This window comes from Triturus cristatus, chromosome 4_1 (assembly GCF_964204655.1).
Source record: "Triturus cristatus chromosome 4_1, aTriCri1.1, whole genome shotgun sequence".
NCBI classification, from domain to species: domain Eukaryota; kingdom Metazoa; phylum Chordata; class Amphibia; order Caudata; family Salamandridae; genus Triturus; species Triturus cristatus.
The window spans coordinates 149902484-149914793 of NC_140585.1; the positions used below are offsets into that span (position 1 = coordinate 149902484).

A 12310-nucleotide genomic window follows, 5' to 3' on the forward strand; every position below is an offset into this window, starting at 1 on the left:
TAAAATAGATTACGTGTGCTGCTGAAATTTCAAATGCTTGAAATATCAATTAATTATTAAACTCTACATATTTGATTGCTAATATATGTAACCATATTAAGAATTAAAGTGTAGGTTGGTGTGCGTCCACATCATTTTTAGCTGATTTTTAGTTGCAGTGTTGCAGAGCCTGGATAGCTCAGTCGGTAGAGCATCAGACTTTTAATCTGAGGGTCCAGGGTTCAAGTCCCTGTTCAGGCGGTCGGCTACTTTAAAGAAAAAGTATTCTGATTGTACATTCTTTTTGTGTTCCACTGCATGATGAATAAGATATTCCATTACCAAAATTAAAAAAAAACGTCTTTCATGGAGAAGTGAAAAACCCATCTGTCTCATATATCAGATGACGATACACTAAACTTAAGTTTTATGCAGACTTACCAACTGTATCATGTAGTTTGACACGGTGAATAACTTTTACCCAATTCAATATTCAAAATATAGCCATGGTTATAGTATCCAATGAACTTTATAAAGTTGATCAACAGCTCAAAGCTCATTATTTCATTTCTGAATATCTGTGCACCTCACTCAAGCAGATTGGCTCTGTGGCGCAATGGATAGCGCATTGGACTTCTAGGTGAATGTCAAGAAGGTATTCAAAGGCTGTGGGTTCGAATCCCACCAGAGTCAGTTTTATCCCTGTGTATTTCATAACTATTTAAAGAAGTTATAAGCGATGCATGCATGCTTCTGCTTCACCAAAATCATTTGCTAAAAAAGGTCAGTAAAAGGAAGTCTATTTTAAAGAGACACCGTTCAATTTGGGTAATCTATGCAGAAGAGGAAATTGTCAGCTGTACTGATGAAAATATAATTTACTCGGAAGTAAGATTTTGGGCCCTTCCTTAATTTTACCATGTCAATAAACACATATGAATTTGACGTCAGCAAAAAAATGAGATAGTAGCAACTTCAGGACTAAAAATAAGGTTACATTTACTGAAGAAATTTCAAATGCTTGAAATATCAATTCATTATTATATTCTAGTGTATTTGGTACCTTCTTCAGGTAACCATCTTAAGAAACATAGCGTTAGTTGGGACACTGCCAAATTTTGATTAGGTGATTTTGAGGTTTGCTGTATCAGAGCCTGGATAGCTCAGTCGGTAGAGCATCAGACTTTTAATCTGAGGGTCCAGGGTTCAAGTCCCTGTTCAGGCGGTTTGTTTAAAGAAAATGTACTCTAATGACATGCTCTTTTCAGGATCCAATGAACGAGCAGTCCCATTAGAGTAATTGCAAGTTACTCTTAATGGAGCCATTAAATACCCATCGGTCGTGTACCATTTGACAAGAGTTAAGAAGACTTACCGCAACGGTATCATGTCGTTTGAGATGTTGATTATCTTTTCCCCAATTCAATGTTCAAAATGGAACCCTGCTTATAGTTTCCAAATCACTTTATAAAGTTGGTCAACCGCTGATAGCTCATCTTTTTATTTGAGAATTTCTGTTCACCTTGTTGAATCAGGTTGGATCTCTGGTGCAATGGATAGCGGCTTGGGGTTCTAGGCGAATGTAGAGAAAGCATTCAAAGTCTTTGGGTTGGAATACTAGCTGGGTCAGTTTTATCCCTCCTTTATCTTATAACTAATTGAAACAGTAACAAACAATGCCTGCTTCTGCATAACCAGAGACATTTACCAAAACGGCAGTGAAAGAAAGTCTATTTAAACAGACACTGTTTGCTTTGAAAATGTTGCATAATCTATGCCCAAGAGTAAATTTCCAGCTATACTGCTGGACATGTAATTTAGTACCTAGTAATAGTATTTGCCTTTTACTAATTTCACAATGTCAATTTAGAGACATGATTTCTAAGTCAGCCGAAAATGAGATAGAACGAATTTCAGGATTTAAAATAGATTACGTGTGCTGCTGAAATTTCAAATGCTTGAAATATCAATTAATTATTAAACTCTACATATTTGATTGCTAATATATGTAACCATATTAAGAATTAAAGTGTAGGTTGGTGTGCGTCCACATCATTTTTAGCTGATTTTTAGTTGCAGTGTTGCAGAGCCTGGATAGCTCAGTCGGTAGAGCATCAGACTTTTAATCTGAGGGTCCAGGGTTCAAGTCCCTGTTCAGGCGGTCGGCTACTTTAAAGAAAAAGTATTCTGATTGTACATTCTTTTTGTGTTCCACTGCATGATGAATAAGATATTCCATTACCAAAATTAAAAAAAAACGTCTTTCATGGAGAAGTGAAAAACCCATCTGTCTCATATATCAGATGACGATACACTAAACTTAAGTTTTATGCAGACTTACCAACTGTATCATGTAGTTTGACACGGTGAATAACTTTTACCCAATTCAATATTCAAAATATAGCCATGGTTATAGTATCCAATGAACTTTATAAAGTTGATCAACAGCTCAAAGCTCATTATTTCATTTCTGAATATCTGTGCACCTCACTCAAGCAGATTGGCTCTGTGGCGCAATGGATAGCGCATTGGACTTCTAGGTGAATGTCAAGAAGGTATTCAAAGGCTGTGGGTTCGAATCCCACCAGAGTCAGTTTTATCCCTGTTTATTTCATAACTATTTAAAGAAGTTATAAGCGATGCATGCATGCTTCTGCTTCACCAAAATCATTTGCTAAAAAAGGTCAGTAAAAGGAAGTCTATTTTAAAGAGACACCGTTCAATTTGGGTAATCTATGCAGAAGAGGAAATTGTCAGCTGTACTGATGAAAATATAATTTACTCGGAAGTAAGATTTTGGGCCCTTCCTTAATTTTACCATGTCAATAAACACATATGAATTTGACGTCAGCAAAAAAATGAGATAGTAGCAACTTCAGGACTAAAAATAAGGTTACATTTACTGAAGAAATTTCAAATGCTTGAAATATCAATTCATTATTATATTCTAGTGTATTTGGTACCTTCTTCAGGTAACCATCTTAAGAAACATAGCGTTAGTTGGGACGCTGCCAAATTTTGATTAGGTGATTTTGAGGTTTGCTGTATCAGAGCCTGGATAGCTCAGTCGGTAGAGCATCAGACTTTTAATCTGAGGGTCCAGGGTTCAAGTCCCCGTTCAGGCGGTAGGCTACTTTAAAGAAAAAGTATTCTGATTGTACATTCTTTTTGTGTTCCACTGCATGATGAATAAGATATTCCATTACCAAAATTAAAAAAAAATGTCTTTCATGGAGAAGTGAAAAACCCATCTGTCTCATATATCAGATGATGATACACTAAACTTAAGTTGTATGCAGACTTACCAACTGTATCATGTAGTTTGACACGGTGAATAACTTTTACCCAATTCAATATTCAAAATATAGCCATGGTTATAGTATCCAATGAACTTTATAAAGTTGATCAACAGCTCAAAGCTCATTATTTCATTTCTGAATATCTGTGCACCTCACTCAAGCAGATTGGCTCTGTGGCGCAATGGATAGCGCATTGGACTTCTAGGTGAATGTCAAGAAGGTATTCAAAGGCTGTGGGTTCGAATCCCACCAGAGTCAGTTTTATCCCTGTGTATTTCATAACTATTTAAAGAAGTTATAAGCGATGCATGCATGCTTCTGCTTCACCAAAATCATTTGCTAAAAAAGGTCAGTAAAAGGAAGTCTATTTTAAAGAGACACCGTTCAATTTGGGTAATCTATGCAGAAGAGGAAATTGTCAGCTGTACTGATGAAAATATAATTTACTCGGAAGTAAGATTTTGGGCCCTTCCTTAATTTTACCATGTCAATAAACACATATGAATTTGACGTCAGCAAAAAAATGAGATAGTAGCAACTTCAGGACTAAAAATAAGGTTACATTTACTGAAGAAATTTCAAATGCTTGAAATATCAATTCATTATTATATTCTAGTGTATTTGGTACCTTCTTCAGGTAACCATCTTAAGAAACATAGCGTTAGTTGGGACACTGCCAAATTTTGATTAGGTGATTTTGAGGTTTGCTGTATCAGAGCCTGGATAGCTCAGTCGGTAGAGCATCAGACTTTTAATCTGAGGGTCCAGGGTTCAAGTCCCTGTTCAGGCGGTTTGTTTAAAGAAAATGTACTCTAATGACATGCTCTTTTCAGGATCCAATGAACGAGCAGTCCCATTAGAGTAATTGCAAGTTACTCTTAATGGAGCCATTAAATACCCATCGGTCGTGTACCATTTGACAAGAGTTAAGAAGACTTACCGCAACGGTATCATGTCGTTTGAGATGTTGATTATCTTTTCCCCAATTCAATGTTCAAAATGGAACCCTGCTTATAGTTTCCAAATCACTTTATAAAGTTGGTCAACCGCTGATAGCTCATCTTTTTATTTGAGAATTTCTGTTCACCTTGTTGAATCAGGTTGGATCTCTGGTGCAATGGATAGCGGCTTGGGGTTCTAGGCGAATGTAGAGAAAGCATTCAAAGTCTTTGGGTTGGAATACTAGCTGGGTCAGTTTTATCCCTCCTTTATCTTATAACTAATTGAAACAGTAACAAACAATGCCTGCTTCTGCATAACCAGAGACATTTACCAAAACGGCAGTGAAAGAAAGTCTATTTAAACAGACACTGTTTGCTTTGAAAATGTTGCATAATCTATGCCCAAGAGTAAATTTCCAGCTATACTGCTGGACATGTAATTTAGTACCTAGTAATAGTATTTGCCTTTTACTAATTTCACAATGTCAATTTAGAGACATGATTTCTAAGTCAGCCGAAAATGAGATAGAACGAATTTCAGGATTTAAAATAGATTACGTGTGCTGCTGAAATTTCAAATGCTTGAAATATCAATTAATTATTAAACTCTACATATTTGATTGCTAATATATGTAACCATATTAAGAATTAAAGTGTAGGTTGGTGTGCGTCCACATCATTTTTAGCTGATTTTTAGTTGCAGTGTTGCAGAGCCTGGATAGCTCAGTCGGTAGAGCATCAGACTTTTAATCTGAGGGTCCAGGGTTCAAGTCCCTGTTCAGGCGGTCGGCTACTTTAAAGAAAAAGTATTCTGATTGTACATTCTTTTTGTGTTCCACTGCATGATGAATAAGATATTCCATTACCAAAATTAAAAAAAAACGTCTTTCATGGAGAAGTGAAAAACCCATCTGTCTCATATATCAGATGACGATACACTAAACTTAAGTTGTATGCAGACTTACCAACTGTATCATGTAGTTTGACACGGTGAATAACTTTTACCCAATTCAATATTCAAGATATAGCCATGGTTATAGTATCCAATGAACTTTATAAAGTTGATCAACAGCTCAAAGCTCATTATTTCATTTCTGAATATCTGTGCACCTCATTCAAGCAGATTGGCTCTGTGGCGCAATGGATAGCGCATTGGACTTCTAGGTGAATGTCAAGAAGGTATTCAAAGGCTGTGGGTTCGAATCCCACCAGAGTCCGTTTTATCCCTGTTTATTTCATAACTATTTAAAGAAGTTATAAGCGATGCATGCATGCTTCTGCTTCACCAAAATCATTTGCTAAAAAAGGTCAGTAAAAGGAAGTCTATTTTAAAGAGACACCGTTCAATTTGGGTAATCTATGCAGAAGAGGAAATTGTCAGCTGTACTGATGAAAATATAATTTACTCGGAAGTAAGATTTTGGGCCCTTCCTTAATTTTACCATGTCAATAAACACATATGAATTTGACGTCAGCAAAAAAATGAGATAGTAGCAACTTCAGGACTAAAAATAAGGTTACATTTACTGAAGAAATTTCAAATGCTTGAAATATCAATTCATTATTATATTCTAGTGTATTTGGTACCTTCTTCAGGTAACCATCTTAAGAAACATAGCGTTAGTTGGGACACTGCCAAATTTTGATTAGGTGATTTTGAGGTTTGCTGTATCAGAGCCTGGATAGCTCAGTCGGTAGAGCATCAGACTTTTAATCTGAGGGTCCAGGGTTCAAGTCCCTGTTCAGGCGGTTTGTTTAAAGAAAATGTACTCTAATGACATGCTCTTTTCAGGATCCAATGAACGAGTAGTCCCATTAGAGTAATTGCAAGTTACTCTTAATGGAGCCATTAAATACCCATCGGTCGTGTACCATTTGACAAGAGTTAAGAAGACTTACCGCAACGGTATCATGTCGTTTGAGATGTTGATTATCTTTTCCCCAATTCAATGTTCAAAATGGAACCCTGCTTATAGTTTCCAAATCACTTTATAAAGTTGGTCAACCGCTGATAGCTCATCTTTTTATTTGAGAATTTCTGTTCACCTTGTTGAATCAGGTTGGATCTCTGGTGCAATGGATAGCGGCTTGGGGTTCTAGGCGAATGTAGAGAAAGCATTCAAAGTCTTTGGGTTGGAATACTAGCTGGGTCAGTTTTATCCCTCCTTTATCTTATAACTAATTGAAACAGTAACAAACAATGCCTGCTTCTGCATAACCAGAGACATTTACCAAAACGGCAGTGAAAGAAAGTCTATTTAAACAGACACTGTTTGCTTTGAAAATGTTGCATAATCTATGCCCAAGAGTAAATTTCCAGTTATACTGCTGGACATGTAATTTAGTACCTAGTAATAGTATTTGGCCTTTTACTAATTTCACAATGTCAATTTAGAGACATGATTTCTAAGTCAGCCGAAAATGAGATAGAACGAATTTCAGGATTTAAAATAGATTACGTGTGCTGCTGAAATTTCAAATGCTTGAAATATCAATTAATTATTAAACTCTACATATTTGATTGCTAATATATGTAACCATATTAAGAATTAAAGTGTAGGTTGGTGTGCGTCCACATCATTTTTAGCTGATTTTTAGTTGCAGTGTTGCAGAGCCTGGATAGCTCAGTCGGTAGAGCATCAGACTTTTAATCTGAGGGTCCAGGGTTCAAGTCCCTGTTCAGGCGGTCGGCTACTTTAAAGAAAAAGTATTCTGATTGTACATTCTTTTTGTGTTCCACTGCATGATGAATAAGATATTCCATTACCAAAATTAAAAAAAAACGTCTTTCATGGAGAAGTGAAAAACCCATCTGTCTCATATATCAGATGACGATACACTAAACTTAAGTTTTATGCAGACTTACCAACTGTATCATGTAGTTTGACACGGTGAATAACTTTTACCCAATTCAATATTCAAAATATAGCCATGGTTATAGTATCCAATGAACTTTATAAAGTTGATCAACAGCTCAAAGCTCATTATTTCATTTCTGAATATCTGTGCACCTCACTCAAGCAGATTGGCTCTGTGGCGCAATGGATAGCGCATTGGACTTCTAGGTGAATGTCAAGAAGGTATTCAAAGGCTGTGGGTTCGAATCCCACCAGAGTCAGTTTTATCCCTGTTTATTTCATAACTATTTAAAGAAGTTATAAGCGATGCATGCATGCTTCTGCTTCACCAAAATCATTTGCTAAAAAAGGTCAGTAAAAGGAAGTCTATTTTAAAGAGACACCGTTCAATTTGGGTAATCTATGCAGAAGAGGAAATTGTCAGCTGTACTGATGAAAATATAATTTACTCGGAAGTAAGATTTTGGGCCCTTCCTTAATTTTACCATGTCAATAAACACATATGAATTTGACGTCAGCAAAAAAATGAGATAGTAGCAACTTCAGGACTAAAAATAAGGTTACATTTACTGAAGAAATTTCAAATGCTTGAAATATCAATTCATTATTATATTCTAGTGTATTTGGTACCTTCTTCAGGTAACCATCTTAAGAAACATAGCGTTAGTTGGGACGCTGCCAAATTTTGATTAGGTGATTTTGAGGTTTGCTGTATCAGAGCCTGGATAGCTCAGTCGGTAGAGCATCAGACTTTTAATCTGAGGGTCCAGGGTTCAAGTCCCCGTTCAGGCGGTAGGCTACTTTAAAGAAAAAGTATTCTGATTGTACATTCTTTTTGTGTTCCACTGCATGATGAATAAGATATTCCATTACCAAAATTAAAAAAAAATGTCTTTCATGGAGAAGTGAAAAACCCATCTGTCTCATATATCAGATGATGATACACTAAACTTAAGTTGTATGCAGACTTACCAACTGTATCATGTAGTTTGACACGGTGAATAACTTTTACCCAATTCAATATTCAAAATATAGCCATGGTTATAGTATCCAATGAACTTTATAAAGTTGATCAACAGCTCAAAGCTCATTATTTCATTTCTGAATATCTGTGCACCTCACTCAAGCAGATTGGCTCTGTGGCGCAATGGATAGCGCATTGGACTTCTAGGTGAATGTCAAGAAGGTATTCAAAGGCTGTGGGTTCGAATCCCACCAGAGTCAGTTTTATCCCTGTGTATTTCATAACTATTTAAAGAAGTTATAAGCGATGCATGCATGCTTCTGCTTCACCAAAATCATTTGCTAAAAAAGGTCAGTAAAAGGAAGTCTATTTTAAAGAGACACCGTTCAATTTGGGTAATCTATGCAGAAGAGGAAATTGTCAGCTGTACTGATGAAAATATAATTTACTCGGAAGTAAGATTTTGGGCCCTTCCTTAATTTTACCATGTCAATAAACACATATGAATTTGACGTCAGCAAAAAAATGAGATAGTAGCAACTTCAGGACTAAAAATAAGGTTACATTTACTGAAGAAATTTCAAATGCTTGAAATATCAATTCATTATTATATTCTAGTGTATTTGGTACCTTCTTCAGGTAACCATCTTAAGAAACATAGCGTTAGTTGGGACACTGCCAAATTTTGATTAGGTGATTTTGAGGTTTGCTGTATCAGAGCCTGGATAGCTCAGTCGGTAGAGCATCAGACTTTTAATCTGAGGGTCCAGGGTTCAAGTCCCTGTTCAGGCGGTTTGTTTAAAGAAAATGTACTCTAATGACATGCTCTTTTCAGGATCCAATGAACGAGCAGTCCCATTAGAGTAATTGCAAGTTACTCTTAATGGAGCCATTAAATACCCATCGGTCGTGTACCATTTGACAAGAGTTAAGAAGACTTACCGCAACGGTATCATGTCGTTTGAGATGTTGATTATCTTTTCCCCAATTCAATGTTCAAAATGGAACCCTGCTTATAGTTTCCAAATCACTTTATAAAGTTGGTCAACCGCTGATAGCTCATCTTTTTATTTGAGAATTTCTGTTCACCTTGTTGAATCAGGTTGGATCTCTGGTGCAATGGATAGCGGCTTGGGGTTCTAGGCGAATGTAGAGAAAGCATTCAAAGTCTTTGGGTTGGAATACTAGCTGGGTCAGTTTTATCCCTCCTTTATCTTATAACTAATTGAAACAGTAACAAACAATGCCTGCTTCTGCATAACCAGAGACATTTACCAAAACGGCAGTGAAAGAAAGTCTATTTAAACAGACACTGTTTGCTTTGAAAATGTTGCATAATCTATGCCCAAGAGTAAATTTCCAGTTATACTGCTGGACATGTAATTTAGTACCTAGTAATAGTATTTGCCTTTTACTAATTTCACAATGTCAATTTAGAGACATGATTTCTAAGTCAGCCGAAAATGAGATAGAACGAATTTCAGGATTTAAAATAGATTACGTGTGCTGCTGAAATTTCAAATGCTTGAAATATCAATTAATTATTAAACTCTACATATTTGATTGCTAATATATGTAACCATATTAAGAATTAAAGTGTAGGTTGGTGTGCGTCCACATCATTTTTAGCTGATTTTTAGTTGCAGTGTTGCAGAGCCTGGATAGCTCAGTCGGTAGAGCATCAGACTTTTAATCTGAGGGTCCAGGGTTCAAGTCCCTGTTCAGGCGGTCGGCTACTTTAAAGAAAAAGTATTCTGATTGTACATTCTTTTTGTGTTCCACTGCATGATGAATAAGATATTCCATTACCAAAATTAAAAAAAAACGTCTTTCATGGAGAAGTGAAAAACCCATCTGTCTCATATATCAGATGACGATACACTAAACTTAAGTTGTATGCAGACTTACCAACTGTATCATGTAGTTTGACACGGTGAATAACTTTTACCCAATTCAATATTCAAGATATAGCCATGGTTATAGTATCCAATGAACTTTATAAAGTTGATCAACAGCTCAAAGCTCATTATTTCATTTCTGAATATCTGTGCACCTCATTCAAGCAGATTGGCTCTGTGGCGCAATGGATAGCGCATTGGACTTCTAGGTGAATGTCAAGAAGGTATTCAAAGGCTGTGGGTTCGAATCCCACCAGAGTCAGTTTTATCCCTGTTTATTTCATAACTATTTAAAGAAGTTATAAGCGATGCATGCATGCTTCTGCTTCACCAAAATCATTTGCTAAAAAAGGTCAGTAAAAGGAAGTCTATTTTAAAGAGACACCGTTCAATTTGGGTAATCTATGCAGAAGAGGAAATTGTCAGCTGTACTGATAAAAATATAATTTACTCGGAAGTAAGATTTTGGGCCCTTCCTTAATTTTACCATGTCAATAAACACATATGAATTTGACGTCAGCAAAAAAATGAGATAGTAGCAACTTCAGGACTAAAAATAAGGTTACATTTACTGAAGAAATTTCAAATGCTTGAAATATCAATTCATTATTATATTCTAGTGTATTTGGTACCTTCTTCAGGTAACCATCTTAAGAAACATAGCGTTAGTTGGGACACTGCCAAATTTTGATTAGGTGATTTTGAGGTTTGCTGTATCAGAGCCTGGATAGCTCAGTCGGTAGAGCATCAGACTTTTAATCTGAGGGTCCAGGGTTCAAGTCCCTGTTCAGGCGGTTTGTTTAAAGAAAATGTACTCTAATGACATGCTCTTTTCAGGATCCAATGAACGAGTAGTCCCATTAGAGTAATTGCAAGTTACTCTTAATGGAGCCATTAAATACCCATCGGTCGTGTACCATTTGACAAGAGTTAAGAAGACTTACCGCAACGGTATCATGTCGTTTGAGATGTTGATTATCTTTTCCCCAATTCAATGTTCAAAATGGAACCCTGCTTATAGTTTCCAAATCACTTTATAAAGTTGGTCAACCGCTGATAGCTCATCTTTTTATTTGAGAATTTCTGTTCACCTTGTTGAATCAGGTTGGATCTCTGGTGCAATGGATAGCGGCTTGGGGTTCTAGGCGAATGTAGAGAAAGCATTCAAAGTCTTTGGGTTGGAATACTAGCTGGGTCAGTTTTATCCCTCCTTTATCTTATAACTAATTGAAACAGTAACAAACAATGCCTGCTTCTGCATAACCAGAGACATTTACCAAAACGGCAGTGAAAGAAAGTCTATTTAAACAGACACTGTTTGCTTTGAAAATGTTGCATAATCTATGCCCAAGAGTAAATTTCCAGTTATACTGCTGGACATGTAATTTAGTACCTAGTAATAGTATTTGGCCTTTTACTAATTTCACAATGTCAATTTAGAGACATGATTTCTAAGTCAGCCGAAAATGAGATAGAACGAATTTCAGGATTTAAAATAGATTACGTGTGCTGCTGAAATTTCAAATGCTTGAAATATCAATTAATTATTAAACTCTACATATTTGATTGCTAATATATGTAACCATATTAAGAATTAAAGTGTAGGTTAGTGTGCGTCCACATCATTTTTAGCTGATTTTTAGTTGCAGTGTTGCAGAGCCTGGATAGCTCAGTCGGTAGAGCATCAGACTTTTAATCTGAGGGTCCAGGGTTCAAGTCCCTGTTCAGGCGGTCGGCTACTTTAAAGAAAAAGTATTCTGATTGTACATTCTTTTTGTGTTCCACTGCATGATGAATAAGATATTCCATTACCAAAATTAAAAAAAAACGTCTTTCATGGAGAAGTGAAAAACCCATCTGTCTCATATATCAGATGACGATACACTAAACTTAAGTTGTATGCAGACTTACCAACTGTATCATGTAGTTTGACACGGTGAATAACTTTTACCCAATTCAATATTCAAGATATAGCCATGGTTATAGTATCCAATGAACTTTATAAAGTTGATCAACAGCTCAAAGCTCATTATTTCATTTCTGAATATCTGTGCACCTCATTCAAGCAGATTGGCTCTGTGGCGCAATGGATAGCGCATTGGACTTCTAGGTGAATGTCAAGAAGGTATTCAAAGGCTGTGGGTTCGAATCCTCCAGAGTCAGTTTTATCCCTGTTTATTTCATAACTATTTAAAGAAGTTATAAGCGATGCATGCATGCTTCTGCTTCACCAAAATCATTTGCTAAAAAAGGTCAGTAAAAGGAAGTCTATTTTAAAGAGACACCGTTCAATTTGGGTAATCTATGCAGAAGAGGAAATTGTCAGCTGTACTGATGAAAATATAATTTACTCGGAAGTAAGATTTTGGGC

The 12310-nt window shown here is 36.1% G+C and overlaps 18 non-coding genes across 18 annotated transcripts; all 18 read left to right on the top strand.

The window, feature by feature from the left end:
* The first annotated feature begins 167 nt into the window (after positions 1–167).
* On the top strand, positions 168–240 carry TRNAK-UUU (transfer RNA lysine (anticodon UUU)). The gene has a single exon. It is a non-coding gene; the product is annotated as a tRNA-Lys (tRNA).
* Positions 241–581: 341 nt separating this feature from the next.
* Positions 582–672, top strand: TRNAR-UCU (transfer RNA arginine (anticodon UCU)). The gene is given in 2 exon segments: positions 582–618; positions 637–672. It is a non-coding gene; the product is annotated as a tRNA-Arg (tRNA).
* A 459-nt stretch (positions 673–1131) lies between these two features.
* Positions 1132–1204, top strand: TRNAK-UUU (transfer RNA lysine (anticodon UUU)). The gene has a single exon. It is a non-coding gene; the product is annotated as a tRNA-Lys (tRNA).
* An 863-nt stretch (positions 1205–2067) lies between these two features.
* Positions 2068–2140, top strand: TRNAK-UUU (transfer RNA lysine (anticodon UUU)). The gene has a single exon. It is a non-coding gene; the product is annotated as a tRNA-Lys (tRNA).
* Positions 2141–2481: 341 nt separating this feature from the next.
* On the top strand, positions 2482–2572 carry TRNAR-UCU (transfer RNA arginine (anticodon UCU)). The gene is given in 2 exon segments: positions 2482–2518; positions 2537–2572. It is a non-coding gene; the product is annotated as a tRNA-Arg (tRNA).
* Positions 2573–3445: 873 nt separating this feature from the next.
* Positions 3446–3536, top strand: TRNAR-UCU (transfer RNA arginine (anticodon UCU)). Its single transcript is given in 2 exon segments — positions 3446–3482; positions 3501–3536. It is a non-coding gene; the product is annotated as a tRNA-Arg (tRNA).
* Positions 3537–3995: 459 nt separating this feature from the next.
* On the top strand, positions 3996–4068 carry TRNAK-UUU (transfer RNA lysine (anticodon UUU)). The gene has a single exon. It is a non-coding gene; the product is annotated as a tRNA-Lys (tRNA).
* An 863-nt stretch (positions 4069–4931) lies between these two features.
* Positions 4932–5004, top strand: TRNAK-UUU (transfer RNA lysine (anticodon UUU)). Its single transcript has one exon. It is a non-coding gene; the product is annotated as a tRNA-Lys (tRNA).
* A 341-nt stretch (positions 5005–5345) lies between these two features.
* TRNAR-UCU (transfer RNA arginine (anticodon UCU)) lies at positions 5346–5436 on the top strand. The gene is given in 2 exon segments: positions 5346–5382; positions 5401–5436. It is a non-coding gene; the product is annotated as a tRNA-Arg (tRNA).
* Positions 5437–5895: 459 nt separating this feature from the next.
* TRNAK-UUU (transfer RNA lysine (anticodon UUU)) lies at positions 5896–5968 on the top strand. Its single transcript has one exon. It is a non-coding gene; the product is annotated as a tRNA-Lys (tRNA).
* Positions 5969–6832: 864 nt separating this feature from the next.
* On the top strand, positions 6833–6905 carry TRNAK-UUU (transfer RNA lysine (anticodon UUU)). The gene has a single exon. It is a non-coding gene; the product is annotated as a tRNA-Lys (tRNA).
* Positions 6906–7246: 341 nt separating this feature from the next.
* Positions 7247–7337, top strand: TRNAR-UCU (transfer RNA arginine (anticodon UCU)). The gene is given in 2 exon segments: positions 7247–7283; positions 7302–7337. It is a non-coding gene; the product is annotated as a tRNA-Arg (tRNA).
* Positions 7338–8210: 873 nt separating this feature from the next.
* Positions 8211–8301, top strand: TRNAR-UCU (transfer RNA arginine (anticodon UCU)). Its single transcript is given in 2 exon segments — positions 8211–8247; positions 8266–8301. It is a non-coding gene; the product is annotated as a tRNA-Arg (tRNA).
* Positions 8302–8760: 459 nt separating this feature from the next.
* TRNAK-UUU (transfer RNA lysine (anticodon UUU)) lies at positions 8761–8833 on the top strand. Its single transcript has one exon. It is a non-coding gene; the product is annotated as a tRNA-Lys (tRNA).
* Positions 8834–9696: 863 nt separating this feature from the next.
* On the top strand, positions 9697–9769 carry TRNAK-UUU (transfer RNA lysine (anticodon UUU)). Its single transcript has one exon. It is a non-coding gene; the product is annotated as a tRNA-Lys (tRNA).
* A 341-nt stretch (positions 9770–10110) lies between these two features.
* On the top strand, positions 10111–10201 carry TRNAR-UCU (transfer RNA arginine (anticodon UCU)). Its single transcript is given in 2 exon segments — positions 10111–10147; positions 10166–10201. It is a non-coding gene; the product is annotated as a tRNA-Arg (tRNA).
* Positions 10202–10660: 459 nt separating this feature from the next.
* TRNAK-UUU (transfer RNA lysine (anticodon UUU)) lies at positions 10661–10733 on the top strand. The gene has a single exon. It is a non-coding gene; the product is annotated as a tRNA-Lys (tRNA).
* Positions 10734–11597: 864 nt separating this feature from the next.
* TRNAK-UUU (transfer RNA lysine (anticodon UUU)) lies at positions 11598–11670 on the top strand. The gene has a single exon. It is a non-coding gene; the product is annotated as a tRNA-Lys (tRNA).
* The last annotated feature ends 640 nt before the right edge of the window (positions 11671–12310 follow it).